Here is a 27,075-nt window from a genome sequence, read left to right on the forward strand (position 1 = left end):
AGCCCTAATCTGTTTCCGGCACGGAACGCTGAGCCTTTGGTTAATTCCTCTTCCTGGTGGGAAATGAGAGTTAAATTTGCCCGTCCAGACACCTCCAGCTAGTCTCTCATTGGTCCTCCCTATTCCTGTTCATCTTCCGCAGAAATTGCAAACTGGGCCAAACAGGAGGTTAAAGGCACTGACTCTCCAAGTCGGGAGAGTGTTAGTAAAGCGTCTGGAATGTTGCACCCGAGTACCAGGGGACGAAAACTGAGACATATTTGAACAAGTCTCCCGATCACACGGTGGATCATACTCTGGGTTCCACATGCATGTTTTAGCTGAAGGAAGAATCCCTTAAACCTGGAGAGTTGAGACCCGTGGAATGGGTACCATGCAATATGACTTCAAAGGGTCTTCATTTGCTCACCGAACCTCTCCAATCCTATCACTGCTGCGTTTATGCCCCTGTACACACGCTTGATTCTCTTTCGGAGACATAGCAATCCATAGGTTTTAAGATACTTACTAGTCAGGTACATTCTTAGGCGTTTAATATGGGGTGTTGAGTCCATTTCGTTGAGCAAGGAGTAGCTCTTGTCTATTACATATTTGGATTAAGGAACTTTATCTGTGCTCATTTCGATCTCTGGTTTTATGCAACACCCCAACTCACCTTTCCCCTTAAGCAAGCATAAGTTGGTTTTCTAAATTTGAGACCCTGTTCTGTTTTGGAATTCAGTTCCTGTGTAGCCAAGTTTACATTCCATGTATTAGTGATATCTTATGATGTTTCTTTTTCTGTGTGACATATTTCAGTTAGAATCGTCATACCTGAATCCACTCATTATGCTGCTATGGGCCTGATGACATAGATTTCATTGCTGAGTGATATTGCATTGTACGTAAGTACCACAATTTCTTTATCCATTTTTCACTTTCTGCGATATTGAACTTGTACCGTAAACGAGGTTCTTGTAAACAGAGACGTCCCAAACTTTGGGGTGGCTGTGTCTTTTTGATTTTAATTTCCCTAAGCTATAGGACCATAAGTGGAAGTGCCCTAGGCTCTGTTGCTTTGTGTTTTAGATATTTCGGGAAACACCATACACTTCTCCGGAGTGGCTGTTGGCAATTTACATCTCGCCCATCAGCATAACAAGGCTCCCAGTTCTCCATGGCCTGTACTGCCTTTCTGGATTTTACACTTTTTTCAGATGGCCCTTTTGACAGGGGGGAAGTGAGACTTCATTGTAGTGCAGATTTCCTTTGCAAGCTTGCTTGGTTGGCCAAAAAGGGCGTATGCGTTTTTTCCTGAATATATTCAGGAAAACACGCATACGCCCTTTTTGGCCAAGTGCATCATTGTGGACGTTCTGCCTCTTTTCCTATGCTTTCAATGCAATTCCAGTCTACCTCCTGAAATCGGTTTCCTGCAATTCTGCCCCGCTTTCAAGTCCTCTTGGCAGCCTTACTTCAGTATATTTTTGGACGATAGCTGTCATTTATAACTCTGCAGGTTTGTGAATTACAGTGCCCCTGAGCTCCTTTCTTCAACTCGCTTTCTTTTGAGCTGGCCGCAACACCACAGGATTGCTTCAGGCCCTAATCTGGTTCCGGCACAGCACGCTGAGCCTTTGGTTAATTCCTCTTCCTGGTGGGAAATGAGAGTTAAATTTGCCCGTCCAGACACCTCCAGCTAGTCTATCATTGGTTCTCCCTATTCCTGTTCATCTTCCGCAGAACTTGCAAAGTGGGCCAAACAGGAGGTTAAAGGCACTGACTCTCCAAGTCGGGAGAATGTTAGTAAAGCTTCTGGAATGTTGCACCCGAGTACCAGGGGGCGAAACCTGACACATATTGGAACACATCTCCCGATCACACGGTTGATCATACTCTGGGTTCCACATGCATGTTTTAGCTGAAGGAAGAATCCCTGAAACCTGGAGAGTTGAGACCCGTGGAATGGGTACCATGCAATGTGACTTCAAAGGGTCTTCATTTGCTCACCGAACCTCTCCAATCCTATCAGTGCTGCGTTTAGGCCCCTGTACACACGCTTGATTCTCTTTCGGAGACATAGCAATCCATAGCTTTTAGGATACTTAGAAGTCAGGTACATACTTAGGCGTTTAATATGGGGTGTTGAGTCCATTTCGTTGAGCAAGGAGTAGCTCTTGTCTATTCCATATTTGGCTTAAGGAACTTTATCTGTGCTCATTTCAATCTCTGGTTTTATGCAGCACCCCAACTCACCTTTCCCCTTAAGCAAGCATAAGTTGGTTTTCTAAATTTGAGACCCTGTTCTGTTTTGGAATTCAGTTCCTGTGTAGCCAAGTTTACATTCCGTGTATTAGTGATATCTTATGATGTTTCTTTTTCTGTGTGACTTATTTCTGTTAGAATCATCGTACCTGAATCCACTCATTATGCTGCTACGGGCCTGATGACATAGATTTCATTGCTGAGTGATACTGCATTGTACGTAAGTACCACAAGTTCTTTATCCATTTTTCACTTTCTGTGATATTGAACTTGTACGGTAAATGAGGTTCTTGTAACCAGAGGCGTCCCAAACTTTGGGGTGGCTGTGTCTTTTCGATTTTAATTTCCCTAATCTATAGGACCATAAGTGGAAGAGCCCTAGGCTCTGTTGCTTTGTTTTTTAGATGTTTCAGAAAACACCATACACTTCTCCCGAGTGTCTGTTGGCAATTTACATCCCGCCCATCAGCATAACAAGGCTCCCAGTTCTCCATGGCCTGTCCTGCCTTTCTGGATTTTACACTTTTTTCAGATGGCCCTTTTGACCGGGGGGAAGTGAGACTTCATTGTAGTAAAGATTTCCTTTGCAAGTTTGCTTGGTTGGCCAAAAAGGGCGTATGCGTTTTTTCCTGAATATATTCAGGAAAAAACGCATACGCCCTTTTTGGCCAAGTGCATCATGGTGGACGTTCTGCCTCTTTTCCTATGCTTTCAATGCAATTCCAGTCTACCTACTGAAATCGGTTTCCTGCAATTCTGCCCCGCTTTCAAGTCCTCTTGGCAGCCTTACTTCAGTATATTTTTGGACGATAGCTGTCATTTATAAGTCTGCAGGTTTGTGAATTACAGTGCCCCTGAGCTCCTTTCTTCAACTCGCTTTCTTGTGACCTGGCCGCAACACCGCAGGATGGCTTCAGGCCCTAATCTTGTTCCGGCACGGCACGCTGAGCCTTTCGTTAATTCCTCTTCCTGGTGGGAAATGAGAGTTAAATTTGCCCGTCCAGACACCTCCAGCTAGTCTCTCATTGGTTCTCGCTATTCCTGTTCATCTTCCGCAGAAATTGCAAACTGGGCCAAACAGGAGGTTAAAGGGACTGACTCTCCAAGTCGGGAGAGTGTTAGTAAAGCGTCTGGAATGTTGCACCCGAGTACCAGGGTACGAAAACTGATACATATTTGAACACGTCTCCCGATCACATGGTTGATCATACTCTAGGTTCCACATGCATGTTTTAGCTGAAGGAAGAATACCTTAAACCTGGGTAGTTGAAACCCGTGGAATGGGTACCATGCAATATGACTTCAAAGGGTCTTCATTTGCTCACCGAACCTCTCCAATCCTATCACTGCTGCGTTTATGCCCCTGTACACACGCTTGATTCTCTTTCGGAGACATAGCAATCCATAGCTTTTAGGATACTTTCTAGTCAGGTACATTCTTAGGCGTTGAATATGCGGTGTTGAGTCCATTTCGTTGAGCAAGGAGTAGCTCTTGTCTATTCCATATTTGGCTTAAGGAACTTTATCTGTGCTCATTTCAATCTCTGGTTTTATGCAGCACCCCAACTCACCTTTACCCTTAAGCAAGCATAAGTTGGTTTTCTAAATTTGAGACCCTGTTCTGTTTTGTAATTCAGTTCCTGTGTAGCCAAGTTTACATTCCGTGTATTAGTGATATCTTATGATGTTTCTTTTTCTGTGTGACTTATTTCTGTTAGAATCATCGTACCTGAATCCACTCATTATGCTGCTACGGGCCTGATGACATAGATTTCATTGCTGAGTGATACTGCATTGTACGTAAGTACCACAAGTTCTTTATCCATTTTTCACTTTCTGTGATATTGAACTTGTACGGTAAATGAGGTTCTTGTAACCAGAGGCGTCCCAAACTTTGGGGTGGCTGTGTCTTTTCGATTTTAATTTCCCTAATCTATAGGACCATAAGTGGAAGAGCCCTAGGCTCTGTTGCTTTGTTTTTTAGATGTTTCAGAAAACACCATACACTTCTCCCGAGTGTCTGTTGGCAATTTACATCCCGCCCATCAGCATAACAAGGCTCCCAGTTCTCCATGGCCTGTCCTGCCTTTCTGGATTTTACACTTTTTTCAGATGGCCCTTTTGACCGGGGGGAAGTGAGACTTCATTGTAGTAAAGATTTCCTTTGCAAGTTTGCTTGGTTGGCCAAAAAGGGCGTATGCGTTTTTTCCTGAATATATTCAGGAAAAAACGCATACGCCCTTTTTGGCCAAGTGCATCATGGTGGACGTTCTGCCTCTTTTCCTATGCTTTCAATGCAATTCCAGTCTACCTACTGAAATCGGTTTCCTGCAATTCTGCCCCGCTTTCAAGTCCTCTTGGCAGCCTTACTTCAGTATATTTTTGGACGATAGCTGTCATTTATAAGTCTGCAGGTTTGTGAATTACAGTGCCCCTGAGCTCCTTTCTTCAACTCGCTTTCTTGTGACCTGGCCGCAACACCGCAGGATGGCTTCAGGCCCTAATCTTGTTCCGGCACGGCACGCTGAGCCTTTCGTTAATTCCTCTTCCTGGTGGGAAATGAGAGTTAAATTTGCCCGTCCAGACACCTCCAGCTAGTCTCTCATTGGTTCTCGCTATTCCTGTTCATCTTCCACAGAAATTGCAAACTGGGCCAAACAGGAGGTTAAAGGGACTGACTCTCCAAGTCGGGAGAGTGTTAGTAAAGCGTCTGGAATGTTGCACCCGAGTACCAGGGTACGAAAACTGATACATATTTGAACACGTCTCCCGATCACATGGTTGATCATACTCTAGGTTCCACATGCATGTTTTAGCTGAAGGAAGAATACCTTAAACCTGGGTAGTTGAAACCCGTGGAATGGGTACCATGCAATATGACTTCAAAGGGTCTTCATTTGCTCACCGAACCTCTCCAATCCTATCACTGCTGCGTTTATGCCCCTGTACACACGCTTGATTCTCTTTCGGAGACATAGCAATCCATAGCTTTTAGGATACTTACTAGTCAGGTACATTCTTAGGCGTTGAATATGCGGTGTTGAGTCCATTTCGTTGAGCAAGGAGTAGCTCTTGTCTATTCCATATTTGGCTTAAGGAACTTTATCTGTGCTCATTTCAATCTCTGGTTTTATGCAGCACCCCAACTCACCTTTACCCTTAAGCAAGCATAAGTTGGTTTTCTAAATTTGAGACCCTGTTCTGTTTTGTAATTCAGTTCCTGTGTAGCCAAGTTTACATTCCGTGTATTAGTGATATCTTATGATGTTTCTTTTTCGGTGTGACTTATTTCAGTTAGAATCATCATACCTGAATCCACTCATTGTGCTGCTAAGGGCCTGATGACATAGATTTCATTGCTGAGTGATATTGCTTTGTAAGTAAATACCACAACTTCTTTATCCATTTTTCACTTTCTGCGATGTTGAACTTGTACTGTAAACGAGGTTCTTGTAAACAGAGGCGTCCCAAAGTTTGGGGTGGCTGTGTCTTTTTGATTTTAATTTCCCTAAGCTATAGGACCATAAGTGGAAGTGCCCTAGGCTCTGTTGCTTTGTTTTTTAGATGTTTCAGGAAACACCATACACTTCTCCCGAGTGTCTGTTGGCAATTTACATCCCGCCCATCAGCATAACAAGGCTCCCAGTTCTCCATGGCCTGTCCTGCCTTTCTGGATTTTACACTTTTTTCAGATGGCCCTTTTGACCGGGGGGAAGTGAGACTTCATTGTAGTGCAGATTTCCTTTGCAAGCTTGCTTGGTTGGCCAAAAAGGGCGTATGCGTTTTTTCCTGAATATATTCAGGAAAAAACGCATACGCCCTTTTTGGCCAAGTGCATCATTGTGGACGTTCTGCCTCTTTTCCTATGCTTTCAATGCAATTCCAGTCTACCTCCTGAAATCGGTTTCCTGCAATTCTGCCCCGCTTTCAAGTCCTCTTGGCAGCCTTACTTCAGTATATTTTTGGACGATAGCTGTCATTTATAACTCTGCAGGTTTGTGAATTACAGTGCCCCTGAGCTCCTTTCTTCAACTCGCTTTCTTTTGAGCTGGCCGCAACACCGCAGGATGGCTTCAGGCCCTAATCTGGTTCCGGAACGGCACGCTGAGCCTTTGGTTATTTCCTCTTCCTGGTGGGAAATGAGAGTTAAATTTGCCCGTCCAGACACCTCCAGCTAGTCTCTCATTGGTTCTCCCTATTCCTGTTCATCTTCCGCAGAAATTGCAAACTGGGCCAAACAGGAGGTTAAAGGCGCTGACTCTCCAAGTCGGGAGAGTGTTAATAAAGCGTCTGGAATGTTGCACCCGAGTACCAGGGGAGGAAAACTGAGACATATTTGAACACGTCTCCCGGTCACACGGTTGATCATACTCTGGGTTCCACATGCATGTTTTAGTTGAAGGAAGAATACCTTAAACCTGGGTAGTTGAGACCCGTGGAATGGGTACCATGCAATATGACTTCAAAGGGTCTTCATTTGCTCACCGAACCTCTCCAATCCTATCACTGCTGCGTTTATGCCCCTGTACAGACGCTTGATTCTCTTTTGGAGACATAGCAATCCATAGGTTTTAAGATACTTACTAGTCAGGTACATTCTTAGGCGTTTAATATGGGGTGTTGAGTCCATTTCGTTGAGCAAGGAGTAGCTCTTGTCTATTCCATATTTGGCTTAAGGAACTTTATCTGTGCTCATTTCAATCTCTGGTTTTATGCAGCACCCCAACTCACCTTTCCCCTTAAGCAAGCATAAGTTGGTTTTCTAAATTTGAGACCCTGTTCTGTTTTGGAATTCAGTTCCTGTGTAGCCAAGTTTACATTCCGTGTATTAGTGATATCTTATGCTGTTTCTTTTTCTGTGTGACTTATTTCAGTTAGAATCATCGTACCTGAATCCACTCATTATGCTGCTACGGGCCTGATGACATAGATTTCATTGCTGAGTGATACTGCATTGTACGTAAGTACCACAAGTTCTTTATCCATTTTTCACTTTCTGTGATATTGAACTTGTACGGTAAATGAGGTTCTTGTAACCAGAGGCGTCCCAAACTTTGGGGTGGCTGTGTCTTTTCGATTTTAATTTCCCTAATCTATAGGACCATAAGTGGAAGAGCCCTAGGCTCTGTTGCTTTGTTTTTTAGATGTTTCAGGAAACACCATACACTTCTCCCGAGTGTCTGTTGGCAATTTACATCCCGCCCATCAGCATAACAAGGCTCCCAGTTCTCCATGGCCTGTCCTGCCTTTCTGGATTTTACACTTTTTTCAGATGGCCCTTTTGACCGGGGGGAAGTGAGACTTCATTGTAGTGCAGATTTCCTTTGCAAGCTTGCTTGGTTGGCCAAAAAGGGCGTATGCGTTTTTTCCTGAATATATTCAGGAAAAAACGCATACGCCCTTTTTGGCCAAGTGCATCATTGTGGACGTTCTGCCTCTTTTCCTATGCTTTCAATGCAATTCCAGTCTACCTCCTGAAATCGGTTTCCTGCAATTCTGCCCCACTTTCAAGTCCTCTTGGCAGCCTTACTTCAGTATATTTTTGGACGATAGCTGTCATTTATAAGTCTGCAGGTTTGTGAATTACAGTGCCCCTGAGCTCCTTTTTTCAACTCGATTTTTTGTGAGCTGGCCGCAACACCGCAGGATTGCTTCAGGCCCTAATCTGGTTCCGGCACGGCACGCTGAGCCTTTGGTTAATTCCTCTTCCTGGTGGGAAATGAGAGTTAAATTGGCCCGTGCAGACACCTCCAGCTAGTCTCTCATAGGTCCTCCCTATTTCTGTTCATCTTCCGCAGAAATTGCAAACTGGGCCAAACAGGAGGTTAAAGGCACTGACTCTCCAAGTCTGGAGAGTGTTAGTAAAGCGTCTGGAATGTTGCACCCGAGTACCAGGGGACGAAAACTGAGACATATTTGAACACGTCTCCCGATCACACGGTGGATCATACTCTGGGTTCCACATGCATGTTTTAGCTGAAGGAAGAATCGCTGAAACCTGGAGAGTTGAGACCCGTGGAATGGGAACCATGCAATATGACTTCAAAGGGTCTTCATTTGCTCACCGAACCTCTCCAATCCTATCACTGCTGCGTTTATGCCCCTGTACACACGCTTGATTCTCTTTCGGAGACATAGCAATCCATAGGTTTTAAGATACTTACTAGTCAGGTACATTCTTAGGCGTTTAATATGGGGTGTTGAGTCCATTTCGTTGAGCAAGGAGTAGCTCTTGTCTATTCCATATTTGGCTTAAGGAATTTTATCTGTGCTCATTTCAATCTCTGGTTTTATGCAGCACCCCAACTCACCTTTCCCCTTAAGCAAGCATAAGTTGGTTTTCTAAATTTGAGACCCTGTTCTGTTTTGTAATTCAGTTCCTTTGTAGCCAAGTTTACATTCCGTGTATTAGTGATATCTTATGATGTTTCTTTTTCTGTGTGACATATTTCAATAACAATCATCATACCTGAATCCACTCATTATGCTGCTACGGGCCTTATGACATAGATTTCATTGCTGAGTGATGTTGAATTGTAGGTAAGTACCACAATTTCTTTATCCATTTTTCAATTTCTGCGATATTGAACTTGTACCGTAAACGAGGTTCTTGTAAACAGAGCCGTCCCAAACTTTGGGGTGGCTGTGTCTTTTTGATTTTAATTTCCCTAAGCTACAGGACCATAAGTGGAAGTGCCCTAGGCTCTGTTGCTTTGTGTTTTAGATGTTTCGGGAAACACCATACACTTCTCCCAAGTGGCTCTTGGCAATTTACATCCCGCCCATCAGCATAACAAGGCTCCCAGTTCTCCATGGCCTGTCCTGCCTTTCTGGATTTTACACTTTTTTCAGATGGCCCTTTTGACCGGGGGGAAGTGAGACTTCATTGTAGTGCAGATTTCCTTTGCAAGCTTGCTTGGTTGGCCAAAAAGGGCGTATGCATTTTTTCCTGAATATATTCAGGAAAAAACACATACGTCCTTTTTGGCCAAGTGCATCATTGTGGACGTTCTGCCTCTTTTCCTATGCTTTCAATGCAATTCCAGTCTACTTCCTGAAATCGGTTTCCTGCAATTCTGCCCCGCTTTCAAGTCCTATTGGCAGACTTACTTCAGTATATCTTTGGACGATAGCTGTCATTTATAAGTCTGCAGGTTTCTGAATTACAGTGCCCCTGAGCTCCTTTCTTCAACTCGCTTTTTTGTGAGCTGGCCGCAACACCGCAGGATGGCTTCAGGCCCTAGTGTGGTTCCGGCACGGCATGCTGAGCCTTTGGTTAATTCCTCTTCCTGGTGGGAAAAGAGAGTTAAATTTGTCCGTCCAGGCACCTCCAGCTAGTCTCTCATTGTTTCTCCCTATTCCTGTTCATTTTCCACAGAAATTGCAAACTGGGCCAAAGAGGAAGTTAAAGGCACTGACTATCCAAGTGGGGAGAGTGTTAGTAAAGCGTCTGGAATGTTGCACCCGAGTACCAGGGGACGAAAACTGAGACATATTTGAACACGTCTCCCGATCACACGGTGGATCATACTCTGGGTTCCACATGCATGTTTTAGCTGAAGGAAGAATCCCTTAAACCTGGAGAGTTGAGACCCGTGGAATGGGTACCATGCAATATGACTTCAAAGGGTCTTCATTTGCTCACCGAACCTCTCCAATCCTATCACTGCTGCGTTTATGCCCCTGTACACACGCTTGATTCTCTTTCGGAGACATAGCAATCCATAGGTTTTAAGATACTTACTAGTCAGGTACATTCTTAGGCGTTTAATATGGGGTGTTGAGTCCATTTCGTTGAGCAAGGAGTAGCTCTTGTCTATTACATATTTGGATTAAGGAACTTTATCTGTGCTCATTTCGATCTCTGGTTTTATGCAACACCCCAACTCACCTTTCCCCTTAAGCAAGCATAAGTTGGTTTTCTAAATTTGAGACCCTGTTCTGTTTTGGAATTCAGTTCCTGTGTAGCCAAGTTTACATTCCGTGTATTAGTGATATCTTATGATGTTTCTTTTTCTGTGTGACATATTTCAATTAGAATCATCATACCTGATTCCACTCATTATGCTGCTACGGGCCTTATGACATAGATTTCATTGCTGAGTGATGTTGAATTGTAGGTAAGTACCACAATTTCTTTATTCATTTTTCACTTTCTGCGATATTGAACTTGTACCGAAAACGAGGTTCTGGTAAACAGAGCCGTCCCAAACTTTGGGGTGGCTGTGTCTTTTTGATTTTAATTACCCTAAGCTATAGGACCATAAGTGGAAGTGCCCTAGGCTGCGTTGCTTTGTGTTTTAGATGTTTCAGGAAACACCATACACTTCTCCCAAGTGGCTCTTGGCAATTTACATCCCGCCCATCAGCATAACAAGGCTCCCAGTTCTCCATGGCCTGTCCTGCCTTTCTGGATTTTACACTTTTTTCAAATGGCCCTTTTGACCGGGGGGAAGTGAGACTTCATTGTAGTGCAGATTTCTTTGCAAGCTTCCTTGGTTGGCCAAAAAGGGCGTATGCGTTTTTTTCCTGAATATATTCAGGAAAAAACGCATACGCCGTTTTTGGCCAAGTGCATCATTGTGGATGTTCTGCCTCTTTTCCTATGCTTTCAATGCAATTCCAGTCTACCTCCTGAAATCGGTTTCCTGCAATTCTGCCCCGCTTTCAAGTCCTCTTGGCAGCCTTACTTCAGTATATTTTTGGACGATAGCTGTCATTTATAAGTCTGCAGGTTTGTGAATTACAGTGCCCCTGAGCTCCTTTCTTCAACTCGATTATTTGTGAGCTGGCCGCAACACCGCAGGATTGCTTCAGGCCCTAATCTGGTTCCGGCACAGCACGCTGAGCCTTTGGTTAATTCCTCTTCCTGGTGGGAAATGAGAGTTAAATTTGCCCGTCCAGACACCTCCAGCTAGTCTCTCATTGGTTCTCCCTATTCCTGTTCATCTTCCGCAGAAATTGCAAACTGGGCCAAACAGGAGGTTAAAGGCACTGACTCTCCAAGTGGGGAGAGTGTTAGTAAAGCGTCTGGAATGTTGCACCCGAGTACCAGGGGACGAAACCTGAGACATATTGGAATATGTCTCCCGATCACACGGTGGATCATACTCTGGGTTCCACATGCATGTTTTAGCTGAAGGAAGAATCCCTGAAACCTGGAGAGTAGAGACCCGTGGAATTGGTACCATGCAATATGACTTCACAGGGTCTTCATTTGCTCACCGAACCTCTCCAATCCTATCACTGCTGCGGTTATGCCCCTGAACACACGCTTGATTCTCTTTCGGAGACATAGCAATCCATAGGTTTTCAGATACTTACTAGTCAGGTACATTCTTAGGCGTTTAATATGGTGTGTTGAGTCCATTTCGTTGAGCAAGGAGTAGCTCTTGTCTATTACATATTTGGCTTAAGGAATTTATCTATGCTCATTTCAATCTCTGGTTTTATGCAGCACCCCAACTCACCTTTCCCCTTAAGCAAGCATAAGGTCGTTTTCTAAATTTGAGACCCGGTTCTGTTTTGGAATTCAGTTCCTGTGTAGCCAAGTTTACATTCCGTGTATTAGTGATATCTTATGATGTTTCTTTTTCTGTGTGACATATTTCAATTAGAATCATCATACCTGATTCCACTCATTATTCTGCTACGGGCCTTATGACATAGATTTCATTGCTGAGTGATGTTGAATTGTAGGTAAGTACCACAATTTCTTTATTCATTTTTCACTTTCTGCGATATTGAACTTGTACCGAAAACGAGGTTCTGGTAAACAGAGCCGTCCCAAACTTTGGGGTGGCTGTGTCTTTTTGATTTTAATTACCCTAAGCTATAGGACCATAAGTGGAAGTGCCCTAGGCTCCGTTGCTTTGTGTTTTAGATGTTTCAGGAAACACCATACACTTCTCCCAAGTGGCTCTTGGCAATTTACATCCCGCCCATCAGCATAACAAGGCTCCCAGTTCTCCATGGCCTGTCCTGCCTTTCTGGATTTTACACTTTTTTCAAATGGCCCTTTTGACCGGGGGGAAGTGAGACTTCATTGTAGTGCAGATTTCTTTGCAAGCTTCCTTGGTTGGCCAAAAAGGGCGTATGCGTTTTTTTCCTGAATATATTCAGGAAAAAACGCATACGCCGTTTTTGGCCAAGTGCATCATTGTGGATGTTCTGCCTCTTTTCCTATGCTTTCAATGCAATTCCAGTCTACCTCCTGAAATCGGTTTCCTGCAATTCTGCCCCGCTTTCAAGTCCTCTTGGCAGCCTTACTTCAGTATATTTTTGGACGATAGCTGTCATTTATAAGTCTGCAGGTTTGTGAATTACAGTGCCCCTGAGCTCCTTTCTTCAACTCGATTATTTGTGAGCTGGCCGCAACACCGCAGGATTGCTTCAGGCCCTAATCTGGTTCCGGCACAGCACGCTGAGCCTTTGGTTAATTCCTCTTCCTGGTGGGAAATGAGAGTTAAATTTGCCCGTCCAGACACCTCCAGCTAGTCTCTCATTGGTTCTCCCTATTCCTGTTCATCTTCCGCAGAAATTGCAAACTGGGCCAAACAGGAGGTTAAAGGCACTGACTCTCCAAGTGGGGAGAGTGTTAGTAAAGCGTCTGGAATGTTGCACCCGAGTACCAGGGGACGAAACCTGAGACATATTGGAATATGTCTCCCGATCACACGGTGGATCATACTCTGGGTTCCACATGCATGTTTTAGCTGAAGGAAGAATCCCTGAAACCTGGAGAGTAGAGACCCGTGGAATTGGTACCATGCAATATGACTTCACAGGGTCTTCATTTGCTCACCGAACCTCTCCAATCCTATCACTGCTGCGGTTATGCCCCTGAACACACGCTTGATTCTCTTTCGGAGACATAGCAATCCATAGGTTTTCAGATACTTACTAGTCAGGTACATTCTTAGGCGTTTAATATGGTGTGTTGAGTCCATTTCGTTGAGCAAGGAGTAGCTCTTGTCTATTACATATTTGGCTTAAGGAATTTATCTATGCTCATTTCAATCTCTGGTTTTATGCAGCACCCCAACTCACCTTTCCCCTTAAGCAAGCATAAGGTCGTTTTCTAAATTTGAGACCCGGTTCTGTTTTGGAATTCAGTTCCTGTGTAGCCAAGTTTACATTCCGTGTATTAGTGATATCTTATGAGGTTTCTTTTTCTCTGTGACTTATTTCAGATACAATCATCATACCTGAATCCACTCATTATGCTGCTATGGGGCTGATGACATAGATTTCATTGCTGAGTGCTATTGCATTGTACGTAAGTACCACAACTTCTTTATCCATTTTTCACTTTCTGCGATATTGAACTTGTACTGAAAACGAGGTTCTTATAAACAGAGCCATCCCAAACTTTGGGGTGGCTGTGTCTTTCTGATTTTAATTTGCCTATGCTATAGGACCATAAGTGGAAGTGCCCTGGGCTCTGTTGCTTTGTTTTTTAGATGTTTCAGGAAACACCATACACTTCTCCTGAGTGGCTGTTGGCAATTACATCCCGCCCATCAGCATAACAAGGCTCCCAGTTCTCCATGGCCTGTCCTGCCTTTCTGGGTTTTACACTTTTTTCACATGGCCCTTTTGACCGGGGGGAAGTGAGACTTCATTTTAGTGCAGATTTTCTTTGCAAGCTTGCTTGGTTGGCCAAAAAGGGCATATGCGTGTTTTCCTGAATATATTCAGGAAAAAACGCGTACGCCCTTTTTGGCCAAGTGCATCATTGTGGACGTTCTGCCTCTTTTCCTATGCTTTCAATGCAATTCCAGTCTACCTCCTGAAATCGGTTTTCTGCAATTCTGCCCCGCTTTCAAGTCCTCTTGGCAGCCTTACTTCAATGTATTTTTGGACGATAGCTGTCATTTATAACTCTGCAGGTTTGTGAATGACAGTGCCCCTGAGCTCCTTTCTTCAACTCGCTTTCTTGTGAGCTGGCCGCAACACCGCAGGATTGCTTAAGGCCGTAGTGTGGTTCCAGCACGGCACGCTGAGCCTTTGGTTAATTCCTCTTCCTGGTGGGAAATGAGAGTTAAATTTGTCCGTCCAGACACCTCCAGCTAGTCTCTCATTGGTTCTCCCTATTCCTGTTCATCTTCCACAGAAATTGCAAACTGGGCCAAACAGGAGGTTAAAGGCACTGACTCTCCAAGTCGGGAGAGTGTTAGTAAAGCGTCTGGAATGTTGCACCCGAGTACCAGGGGACGAAACCTGAGAAATATTGGAACACGTCTCCCGATCTCATGGTTGATCATACTCTGGGTTCCACATGCATGTTTTAGCTGAAGGAAGAATCCCTGAAACCTGGAGAGTTGAGACCCGTGGAATGGGTACCATGCAATATGACTTCAAAGGGTCTTCATTTGCTCACCGAACATGTACAATCCTATCACTGCTGCGGTTATGCCCCTGAACACACGCTTGATTCTCTTTCGGAGACATAGCAATCCATAGGTTTTAAGATACTTACTAGTCAGGTACATTCTTAGGCGTTTAATATGGTGTGTTGAGTCCATTTCGTTGAGCAAGGAGTAGCTCTTGTCTATTACATATTTGGCTTAAGGAACTTTATCTGTGCTCATTTCAATCTCTGGTTTTATGCAGCACCCCAACTCACCTTTCCCCTTAAGCAAGCATAAGTTGGTTTTCTAAATTTGAGACCCTGTTCTGTTTTGTAATTCAGTTCCTGTGTAGCCAAGTTTACATTCCGTGTATTAGTGATATCTTATGCTGTTTCTTTTTCTGTGTGACTTATTTCAGTTAGAATCATCATACCTGAATCCACTCATTATGCTGCTACGGGCCTGATGACATAGATTTCATTGCTGAGTGATATTGCATTGTACGTAAGTACCACAACTTCTTTATCCATTTTTCACTTTCTGCAATATTGAACTTGTACCATAAACGAGGTTCTTGTAAACAGAGCCGTCCCAAACTTTGGGGTGGCTGTGTCTCTTTGATTTTAATTTCCCTAAGCTATAGGACCATAAGTGGAAGTGCCCTAGGCTCTGTTGCTTTGTTTTGTAGATGTTTCAGGAAACACCATACACTTCTCCAGAGTGGCTTTTGGCAATTTACATCCCGCCCATCAGCATAACAAGGCTCCCAGTTCTCCATGGCCTGTCCTGTCTTTCTGGATTTTACACTTTTTTCAGATGGCCCTTTTGACCGGGGGGAAGTGAGACTTCATTTTAGTGCAGATTTTCTTTGCAAGCTTGCTTGGTTGGCCAAAAAGGGCATATGCGTGTTTTCCTGAATATATTCAGGAAAAAACGCATATGCCCTTTTTGGCCAAGTGCATCATTGTGGACGTTCTGCCTCTTTTCCTATGCTTTCAATGCAATTCCAGTCTACCTCCTGAAATCGTTTTCCTGCAATTCTGCCCCGCTTTCAAGTCCTCTTGGCAGCCTTACTTCAATATATTTTTGGACGATAGCTGTCATTTATAACTCTGCAGGTTTGTGAATTACAGTGCCCCTGAGCTCCTTTCTTCAACTCGCTTTCTTTTGAGCTGTCCGCAACACCGCAGGATGGCTTCAGGCCCTAATCTGGTTCCGGCACGGCACGCTGAGCCTTTGGTTAATTCCTCTTCCTGGTGGGAAATGAGAGTTAAATTTGCCCGTCCAGACACCTCCAGCTAGTCTCTCATTGGTTCTCGCTATTCCTGTTCATCTTCCGCAGAAATTGCAAACTGGGCCAAACAGGAGGTTAAAGGGACTGACTCTCCAAGTCGGGAGAGTGTTAGTAAAGCGTCTGGAATGTTGCACCCGAGTACCAGGGGACGAAAACTGAGACATATTTGAACACGTCTCCCGATCACACGGTGGATCATACTCTAGGTTCCACATGCATGTTTTAGCTGAAGGAAGAATCCCTGAAACCTGGAGAGTTGAGACCCGTGGAATGGGTACCATGCAATATGACTTCAAAGGGTCTTCATTTGCTCACCGAACCTCTCCAATCCTATCACTGCTGCATTTATGACCCTGTACACACGCTTGATTCTCTTTTGGAGACATAGCAATCCATAGGTTTTCAGATACTTACTAGTCAGGTACATTCTTAGGCGTTTAATATGGGGTGTTGAGTCCTTTTCGTTGAGCAAGGAGTAGCTCTTGTCTATTCCATATTTGGCTTAAGGAACTTTATCTGTGCTCATTTCAATCTCTGGTTTTATGCAGCACCCCAACTCACCTTTCCCCTTAAGCAAGCATAAGTTGGTTTTCTAAATTTGAGACCCTGTTCTGTTTTGTAATTCAGTTCCTGGGTAGCCAAGTTTACATTCCGTGTATTAGTGATATCTTATGATGTTTCTTTTTCTGTGTGACTTATTTCAGTTAGAATCATCATACCTGAATCCACTCATTATGCTGCTACGGGCCTGATGACATAGATTTCATTGCTGAGTGATATTGCATTGTACGTAAGTACCACAACTTCTTTATCCATTTTTCGCTCTTTGCGATATTGAACTTGTACCGTAAACGAGGTTCTTGTAAACAGAGCCGTCCCAAACTTTGGGGTGGCTGTGTCTTTTTGATTTTAATTTCCCTAAGCTATAGGACCATAAGTGGATGTGCCCTAGGCTCTGTTGCTTTGTGTTTTAGATGTTTCGGGAAACACCATACACTTCTCCCCAGTGGCTGTTGGCAATTTACATCCCGCCCATCAGCATAACAAGGCTCCCAGTTCTCCATGGCCTGTCCTGCCTTTCTGGATTTTACACTTTTTTCAGATGGCCCTTTTGACCGGGGGGAAGTGAGACTTCATTGTAGTGCAGATTTCCTTTGCAAGCTTGCTTGGTTGGCCAAAAAGGGCGTATGCGTATTTTCCTGAATATATTCAGGAAAAATCGCATACGCCCTTTTTGGCCAAGTACATCATTGTGGACGTTCTGCCTCTTTTCCTATGCTTTCAATGCAATTCCAGTCTACCTCCTGAAATCGGTTTCCTGCAATTCTGCCCCGCTTTCAAGTCCTCTTGGCATCCTTACTTCAGTATATTTTTCGACGATACCTGTCATTTATAAGTCTGCAGGTTTGTGAATTACAGTGCCCCTGAGCTCCTTTCTTCAACTCGCTTTCTTGTGAGCTGGTCGCAACACCGCAGGATTGCTTCAGGCCCTAATCTGGTTCCGGCACGGCACGCTGAGCCTTTGGTTAATTCCTCTTCCTGGTGGGAAATGAGAGTTAAATTTGCCCATCCAGACACCTCCAGCTAGTCTCTCATTGGTTCTCCCTATTCCTGTTCATCTTCCACAGAAATTGCAAACTGGGCCAAACAGGAGGTTAAATGCACTGACTCTCCAAGTCGGGAGAGTGTTAGTAAAGCGTCTGAAATGTTGCACCCGAGTACCAGGGGACGAAAACTGAGACATATTTGAACACGTCTCCCGATCACACGGTGGATCATACTCTGGGTTCCACATGCATGTTTTAGCTGAAGGAAGAATCCCTGAAACCTGGAGAGTTGAGACCTGTGGAATGGGTACCATGCAATATGACTTCAAAGGGTCTTCATTTGCTCACCGAACCTCTCCAATCCTATCACTGCTGCATTTATGACCCTGTACACACGCTTGATTCTCTTTTGGAGACATAGCAATCCATAGGTTTTAAGATACTTACTAGTCAGTTACATTCTTAGGCGTTTAATATGGGGTGTTGAGTCCATTTCGTTGAGCAAGGAGTAGCTCTTGTCTATTCCATATTTGGCTTAAGGAACTTTATCTGTGCTCATTTCAATCTCTGGTTTTATGCAGCACCCCAACTCACCTTTCCCCTTAAGCAAGCATAAGTTGGTTTTCTAAATTTGAGACCCTGTTCTGTTTTGTAATTCAGTTCCTGTGTAGCCAAGTTTACATTCCGTGTATTAGTGATATCTTATGATGTTTCTTTTTCTGTGTGACTTATTTCAGTTAGAATCATCATACCTGAATTCACTCATTATGCTGCTACGGGCCTGATGACATAGATTTCATTCCTGAGTGATATTGCATTGTACGTAAGTACCACAACTTCTTTATCCATTTTTCGCTCTTTGCGATATTGAACTTGTACCGTAAACGAGGTTCTTGTAAACAGAGCCGTCCCAAACTTTGGGGTGGCTGTGTCTTTTTGATTTTAATTTCCCTAAGCTATATGACCATAAGTGGAAATGCCCTGGCTCTGTTGCTTTGTTTTTTAGATGTTTCAGGAAACACCATACACTTCTCCCGAGTGGCTGTTGGCAATTTACATCTCGCCCATCAGCATAACAAGGCTCCCAGTTCTCCATGGCCTGTCCTGCCTTTCTGGATTTTACACTTTTTTCAGATGGCCCTTTTGACCGAGGGGAAGTGAGACTTCATTGTAGTGCAGATTTCCTTTGCAAGCTTGCTTGGTTGGCCAAAACGGGCGTATGCGTTTTTTCCTGAATATATTCAGGAAAAAACGCATATGCCCTTTCTGGCCAAGTGCATCATTGTGGACGTTCTGCCTCTTTTCCTATGCTTTCAATGCAATTCCAGTCTACCTCCTGAAATTGGTTTTGTGCAATTCTGCCCCGCTTTCAAGTCCTCTTGGCAGCCTTACTTCAGTATATTTTTGGACGATAGCTGTCATTTATAACTCTGCAGGTTTGTGAATTACAGTGTCCTTGAGCTCCTTTCTTCAACTCGCTTTCTTGTGAGCTGGCCGTAACAACGCATGATTTCTTCAGGCCCTACTCTGGTTCTGGAACGGCACGCTGAGCCTTTGGTTAATTTCTCTTTCTGGTGGGAAATGAGAGTTAAATTTGCCCGTCCCGACACCTCCAGCTAGTCTCTCATTGGTTCTCCCTATTCCTGTTCATCTTCCGCAGAAATTGCAAACTGGGCCAAACAGGAGGTTAAAGGCACTGACTCTCCAAGTCGGAAGAGTGTTAGTAAAGCGTCTGAAATGTTGCACCTGAGTACCAGGGGACGAAAACTGAGACATATTTGAACACGTCTCCCGATCACACGGTGGATCATACTCTGGGTTCCACATGCATGTTTTAGCTGAAGGAAGAATACCTGAAACCTGGAGAGTTGAGACCCGTGGAATGGGTACCATGCAATATGACTTCAAAGGGTCTTCATTTGCTCACCGAACCTCTCCAATCCTATCACTGCTGCATTTATGACCCTGTACACACGCTTGATTCTCTTTTGGAGACATAGCAATCCATCGGTTTTCAGATACTTACTAGTCAGTTACATTATTAGGCGTTTAATATGGGGTGTTGAGTCCATTTCGTTGAGCAAGGAGTAGCTCTTGTCTATTCCATATTTGGCTTAAGGAACTTTATCTGTGCTCATTTCAATCTCTGGTTTTATGCAGCACCCCAACTCACCTTTCCCCTTAAGCAAGCATAAATTGGTTTTCTAAATTTGAGACCCTGTTCTGTTTTGTAATTCAGTTCCTGTGTAGCCAAGTTTACATTCCGTGTATTAGTGATATCTTATGATGTTTCTTTTTCTGTGTGACTTATTTCAGTTAGAATCATCATACCTGAATCCACTCATGATGCTGCTACGGGCCTGATGACATAGATTTCATTGCTGAGTGATATTGCATTGTACGTAAGTACCACAACTTCTTTATCCATTTTTCGCTCTTTGCGATATTTAACTTGTACCGTAAACGAGGTTCTTGTAAACAGAGCCGTCCCAAACTTTGGGGTGGCTGTGTCTTTTTGATTTTAATTTCCCAAAGCTATAGGACCATCAGTGGATGTGACCTAGGCTCTGTTGCTTTGTGTTTTAGATGTTTTGGGAAACACCATACACTTCTCCCCAGTGGCTGTTGGCAATTTACATCCCGCCCATCAGCATAACAAGGCTCCCAGTTCTCCATGGCCTGTCCTGCCTTTCTGGATTTTACACTTTTTTCAGATGGCCCTTTTGACCGGGGGGAAGTGAGACTTCATTGTAGTGCAGATTTCCTTTGCAAGCTTGCTTGGTTGGCCAAAAAGGGCGTATGCGTTTTTTCCTGAATATATTCAGGAAAAAACGCATACGCCCTTTTTGGCCAAGTGCATCATTGTGGACGTTCTGCCTCTTTTCCTATGCTTTCAATGCAATTCCAGTCTACCTCCTGAAATCGGTTTCCTGCAATTCTGCCCCGCTTTCAAGTCCTCTTGGCAGCCTTACTTCAGTATATTTTTGGACGATAGCTGTCATTTATAACTCTGCAGGTTTGTGAATTACAGTGCCCTTGAGCTCCTTTCTTCAACTCTCTTTCTTGTGAGCTGGCCGCAACACCGCATGATTGCTTCAGGCCCTAATCTGGTTCCGGCACGGCACGCTGAGCCTTTGGTTAATTTCTCTTCCTGGTGGGAAATGAGAGTTAAATTTGCCCGTCCAGACACCTCCAGCTAGTCTCTCATTGGTTCTCCCTATTCCTGTTCATCTTCCGCAGAAATTGCAAACTGGGCCAAACAGGATGTTAAAGGCACTGACTCTCCAAGTCGGAAGAGTGTTAGTAAAGCGTCTGAAATGTTGCACCCGAGTACCAGGGGACGAAAACTGAGACATATTTGAACACGTCTCCCGATCACACGGTGGATGATACTCTCGGTTCCACATGCATGTTTTAGCTGAAGGAAGAATCCCTGAAACCTGGAGAGTTGAGACCCGTGGAATGGGTACCATGCAATATGACTTCAAAGGGTCTTCATTTGCTCACCGAACCTCTCCAATCCTATCACTGCTGCATTTATGACCCTGTACACACGCTTGATTCTCTTTTGGAGACATAGCAATCCATCGGTTTTCAGATACTTACTAGTCAGTTACATTCTTAGGCGTTTAATATGGGGTGTTGAGTCCATTTCGTTGAGCAAGGAGTAGCTCTTGTCTATTCCATATTTGGCTTAAGGAACTTTATCTGTGCTCATTTCAATCTCTGGTTTTATGCAGCACCCCAACTCACCTTTCCCCTTAAGCAAGCATAAGTTGGTTTTCTAAATTTGAGACCCTGTTCTGTTTTGTAATTCAGTTCCTGTGTAGCCAAGTTTACATTCCGTTTATTAGTGATATCTTATGATGGTTCTTTTTCTGTGTGACTTATTTCAGTTAGAGTCATCATACCTGAATCCACTCATTATGCTGCTAAGGGCCTGATGACATAGATTTCATTGCTGAGTGATATTGCTTTGTACGTAAGTACCACAACTTTTTTATCCATTTTTCACTTTCTGCGAGATTGAACTTGTACCGTAAACGAGGTTCTTGTAAACAGAGCCGTCCCAAACTTTGGGGTGGCTGTGTCTTTTTGATTTTAATTTCCCTAAGCTATAGGACCATAAGTGGAAGTGCCCTAGGCTCTGTTGCTTTGTTTTTTAGATGTTTCAGGAAACACCATACACTTCTCCCGAGTGTCTGTTGGCAATTTACATCCCGCCCATCAGCATAACAAGGCTCCTAGTTCTCCATGGCCTGTCCTGCCTTTCTGGATTTTACACTTTTTTCAGATGGCCCTTTTGACCGGGGGGAAGTGAGACTTCATTGTAGTGCAGATTTCCTTTGCAAGCTTGCTTGGTTGGCCAAAAAGGGCGTATGCGTTTTTTCCTGAATATATTCAGGAAAAAACGCATACGCCCTTTTTGGCCAAGTACATCATTGTCAACGTTCTGCCTCTTTTCCTATGCTTTAAATGCAATTCCAGTCTACCTCCTGAAATCGGTTTCCTGCAATTCTGCCTTGGTTTCAATGCCTCTTCATAGCCTTACCTCAATATATTTTTTGAAAATAGTTGACCTTCATAAGTCTGCAGATTTTTGAATTGCAGTGGCCCTTAGCTCCATTTTTCAGCTCTTATTTTTGTGATCTTGCCTCATAACCACAGGATTTCTTCAGGCCCTATTCTTCTTCTGGGGCACCTTGCTGTGCCTTTGGTTTATTCTTCTTACTGATGTGAAATTAGAGTGACATGTGCCCATTGAAACTGGCTACAGCTAGTTTCTCACTGGTTCCCCCTATTCCCATTCATCCTCCGCACTAACTGCAGACTGTGCGATACCAGAACTTAAAGGCATTGACTCTCCATGTGGGGATATTTTTGGTAAAGTGGCTGGAATGTCGATCCGGAGTCCCAGGAGAGGAAAAATGAGGTGCGTTTTAGAAACCTTTCCCGATCATATGGTATACCAGTCGCTGGGTTTCCCAAGCATGGTTTAGCTGTAGGAAGATTCCCTTCAACCTGGAGTGTTGGGACCCTTGGAATGAGTAGCATGAAGTATTGCATTAAACTTTTGGCAGTTGCTCACCAAAGCTCACCAATCCTCTCAGCCCCAAGTGTCCAGCCTTATGTCTTATCCAGCTGTGGGTTTATATGTGGTCAATCCAGGTTGCATCACAGCCCCTGAGCAAATTTTGTAAGAATTTTTCTCTCTTTCATTGTTTCTGCGTTTTGTTTTTAAAATTTATTTCTATAATGGGGTTTAGCTCATTTTCACTGCTGTGTTTGTGCCACTCTGCACACACTTGATTCCCTTATGGAGATATATCAATACATGGGTTTTAAGATTCTTATTACTCAGATATATTTCTCTGCGGTGTATAGGGTGTGTTGAGGCCAGTTCATTGAGCAAGGTGTAGATCTTGTCTAATACCTATTTGGTTTATTGAACGGTATCTGTGCTAATTTCAAACTCTGGTTTTATGCATCACCCCACCTCTCCTTTCCCCTTAAGCTGAAATAAGTGTGTTTTCTAAATGTGAGACACTGTTCTGTTCTGTAATTCATTTCTTGTGCAGCCATATTTACCCTCCCTCTATAAGTGATATCTTATGATATGTTTCTTTTTCTGTTTGACTTATTTCAAGTAGTATTATCGGACCTAAATCCACTCTTTATCCTTCTACTAGCCTTATTACATTGATTTCATGGTGAAGAGATATTCCATTGTACATAAGTACCACATCTTCTTTATCCATTGTTCTCTTTCCTGGGATATTTAAGGTGTACTGAAGTTGAGGTTCTTGTAAACAGACTAGCCCTAAACTGTGGTGTGCTTGTTTCTTGTTGATTTTTAGACTTCCCTAGATATACTCCCATGATTGGAAGTGTCCTATGCTCTGTAGCTCTGTTTTTTAGATGATTTAGAAACCACCATACACTTCTCCAGAGTGGCTCTCGGCAGTTCACACACTGCCCATCAGCGTATAAAGGCTCCCTGTTCTCCATGGCCTGTCCTGCATTTCTGGTTTTTACAATTTTTTAGGATGGCCCTTTTGACCAGTGGGAAATGAGACTTCTTTGTTGTGCACATTCACATTGCTTGCTTGCTTCGTTGCCCATAAAGTGTGTATGCGTTTTTTCCTGGATATAATCAGGAAAAAACGCATACGCCCTTTTGGGCCAACTGCATCATTGTCGAAATTCTGCCGCTTTTCATGTGCTTTAAAGACGAGTCCAATCTATCTCTTGAAATCTGTTTCTTGCAATTCTGTCTTGCATTCAGATCCTCTTCTTTGCCTTACCTCAACATATTTTTGGACGTTAGTTTTCATTTATAACTCTGCAGGTTTGTGAATTGCAGTGACCCTGAGCTCCATTTTTTAAGTTGCTCTTTTGTGAGCTGGCCTCAAACCCGCAGGATTGCTTCAGGCCCTATTTTGGCTCGGGCGAGGTGGGCTGAGCCTTTTTTCAATTCTTATTCTTAATGGGAAATTAGAGTGATATGTGCCTGTCCAAACCCCTACAACTATTCTCTCATTGGTTCCCCGTTCATCCTCCTCACAATTTGCAAAATGTGTGAAACAGAAGTTGAAATGTGCTGATTCTCCAAGTGGGGAGATTCTAAGTAACGTGGCTGGAATGGTGAACAGGAGCACCAGGAGAGGATAAATGAGCTGCATTTTAGACACATCTCCCGATCACATGGTGTACAGTCCTCTGGGTTTTCCATGCATGTTTTAGCTGTAGGAAGATCCCTTGAACCTGCAGATTTGGGACCCATTGAATGGGCACCAGGTAGTATTACTTTAAAGGGTGTGCATTTCCTCACCCAACCTCACATTTCTCTTAGCGCAAACAGTTTCCAGCCTTATGTCTCATCCTGCTGTGGGTCTAGATGTGTTCAATCCATGTTGCATCACCGGCCCTGAGGAAAAGTTGTAAGAGGTTTTCTCTGTCTCTCTGTTTATTTTTTTCAATTTATTACTATATTGGTTACAGCTGATTTTCAAAGCTCTGTTTCTTGCTGCTGTACATCCACTTGATTCACGTACAGAGAGACATCAGTAAATTCTTTTTCAGATTCTTACCAGTCGTATATATTCTTTTCCGGTGACTTGAGTGTGCTGAGTGCAGTTCTTTTAGCTACCGTGTAGGCCTTGTTGATTATCAGTTTGGTATTTGGAATGGTATCTTTACTAATTTCAACCTCCTGGGTGATGCCTCACCCCTCCCCACCTTTCCCGTTTAGCAGCCTTATGCATGTTTTCTACATATTTGACTATGTTTTTGTTTTGTAATTTATTTCATGTGTAGCCATTTTGGATTCCACCTTTAAGTGATATCTTATGATATGTGTCTTTTTCTTTTTGAATTATGTCACTCAGAAAGATCATATGTAACTCCTCCGGAGTTGTTACAACTGGCCATATTTCATTGATTTCCAGGCTGAATAATATTCCACTCTACCTAAGTACCACATCTCTACCCATTTTTTCCCTCCAGAGACATTTAAGTTATATCCTAGTTGAGGATCTTTTAAACAGAGAGGGGGTAAACATTGGGGTGGCTGTGTCCTCTCGATTTTTGTTTTTCTCAAGATATACGCCCATGAGTGCAAGTGCCCTATGCTCTGTAGCTCATTTTTTAGATGCTTTAGTAAACACAATACACTTCTCCAGAATGGCCGTTGGCAATATACATTTCCACTATAAGTCTCACAGGGCTCCCTCTTCTCCTTGCCCTGTCCTGCATTTCTGTTGTTTACGCTTTATGAGGATGGCTCTTCTGACTGATGCGAAGTGATATCTTTTGTAGTATTGACTTCCAGTGCCCACCTGTTTGGTTGGCTAAAAAAGTGTATGCCCTTTTCTTGAATATATACAGAAAAAAACGCATACACCCTTTTTGGCCAACTGCAATGTTGGCAATGTTCAGCTCCTTTTCTTGTGCTTAATGGCGAGTCCTTTCTACCTCCTCAAATCCCTTTCCTGCCATTCTCCCTTGCTTACAAGTCCTTTTCTCTGACTTTCCTCAAGACATTTTTCAGTGATGGATATTTTCAACTCTGCAGTTTCGTGAATTTTACTGCCCCTGAGTTCCATTGTTCAACTTGTGTTTATGGGAACTTGCCACAAAGCAGTAGGATTTCCTCAAGCCCTATACTGTTTCCATGGGCAACCCTAGCTTTTGGTCAATTCGTCTTCCTGATTGGAAATTAGAGTGACATGTGCCTGTCTGAACACCTAGGACTTCTCTCTCATTGTTCCTCATCCTTCTGCTTCATCCTCTGGACAAATTCCAAACTGTACGCAACAGGATGTTGACAGTGCTGACATCTCCAAGTGGGGAGACTGTTAGTAAAGACGCTGGAGGGGTGAACCCGAGCACCAGGAGATGAGGAGATGAGATGCCTTTTCCAAACTCTTCCCGATCAGACGGTATACCATCCTCTGGGTGTGACAGACATGTTTTAGCAGTAGGAAGAGTCCCATTCATGTAAGGAGAACACCAGGGCTTTTTCAAAATCAGTGTCTCCCCGAAACCCAAACTGGGGAATTTTTTAAGCTACGGCTACACATATGTTCATTAAGGGCCTTGGGAAGTAGGCAGAGTCCAAACTTTAGATGATTGAAGTCTTCAGGGTCAGAAGCACACACCACCAGCTTCCCTTAGGTTACACTTTAACTGTCATTGATAGATGATGTCAATAAAAATATCTATTCTTTTTCAGATTATTTCCCCTTATAGGTTATTGCAAAATGTTGAGTGTAGTTCCCTGTGCTATACAGTAGTTCCTTGTTGATGATCTATTTTATACATAGCAGTGTGTATGTGTTAATCCCAAACTGTTAATTTATCCCTCCTCCCACCTTTCCCCTTTGGTAATAATAAATTATAAGATTTTATACTTCTCAGAAATGGGGGAGCTGAAAGAGAGGTATCATTTTCAATGGAAAAGCATTTAAAACAAGATTGAAGCTTTAACCAAGATTATTAGATGTACATCCTTGGAAAGAAATCACTTCGTTTCTCTAATATTGACCTGACAAATAAGACAAACCTTTTCACTGAACTTGCTTATAATAAAGTGATGGAAATATCAAATGGAAGCGTTAGAAACATCTTATTTTACCCGAGCCTTATACACTGTTCTATGTTAACTACAGTTTGGCTCACACATCTGTTCATTGAGGTTACAATAGTCTCAATTTCTGTTACTGATCCTCCAGAGTGGACCCCAACAAGTGTCCCCCTGCCCAGTGTCATTGGGGCCAACAGATCGAGACTGAGTTTGGTTCACAAGCAAAGGAAACTTTATATTTTGATCAGAGAATGGAGAGGTGAGAGCGTGCACTACCCCGTGAGCTGTGGGCTGGGCTGCTGTGTAGAGATCCTGTCAGAGTCAGTGGGAGGGAGGGGGCGGAGCTCTCGAGGGCCAGGTTGGCTGCAGCTCAGGCTCTATATCGCGGAGTCTGCACTGGGCCCCAGGAGCTGAGGTGTTGACCCAGCCATTCTGCACTAGGAAATCTGGTCTGAAGTGTCGGGTGTGGAACCTCTGCATGCGGGACCCTAGGAGCACATGAAATTAGACAAAGCACAAAGGATAAAAAAGGTTAGACTTGACTTTATTGCC

At 43.5% G+C, this 27,075-nt stretch overlaps 1 long non-coding RNA gene across 1 annotated transcript; it reads left to right on the forward strand.

The window, feature by feature from the left end:
- The first annotated feature begins 798 nt into the window (after positions 1-798).
- Positions 799-26,801, forward strand: LOC137220948 (uncharacterized). The gene is made up of 4 exons (XR_010941849.1): positions 799-880; positions 15,016-15,101; positions 16,596-16,677; positions 26,672-26,801. It is a non-coding gene; the product is annotated as an uncharacterized lncRNA (long non-coding RNA).
- The last annotated feature ends 274 nt before the right edge of the window (positions 26,802-27,075 follow it).

This window comes from Pseudorca crassidens, chromosome 3 (genome assembly GCF_039906515.1).
Source record: "Pseudorca crassidens isolate mPseCra1 chromosome 3, mPseCra1.hap1, whole genome shotgun sequence".
In the NCBI taxonomy this organism is placed as follows: domain Eukaryota; kingdom Metazoa; phylum Chordata; class Mammalia; order Artiodactyla; family Delphinidae; genus Pseudorca; species Pseudorca crassidens.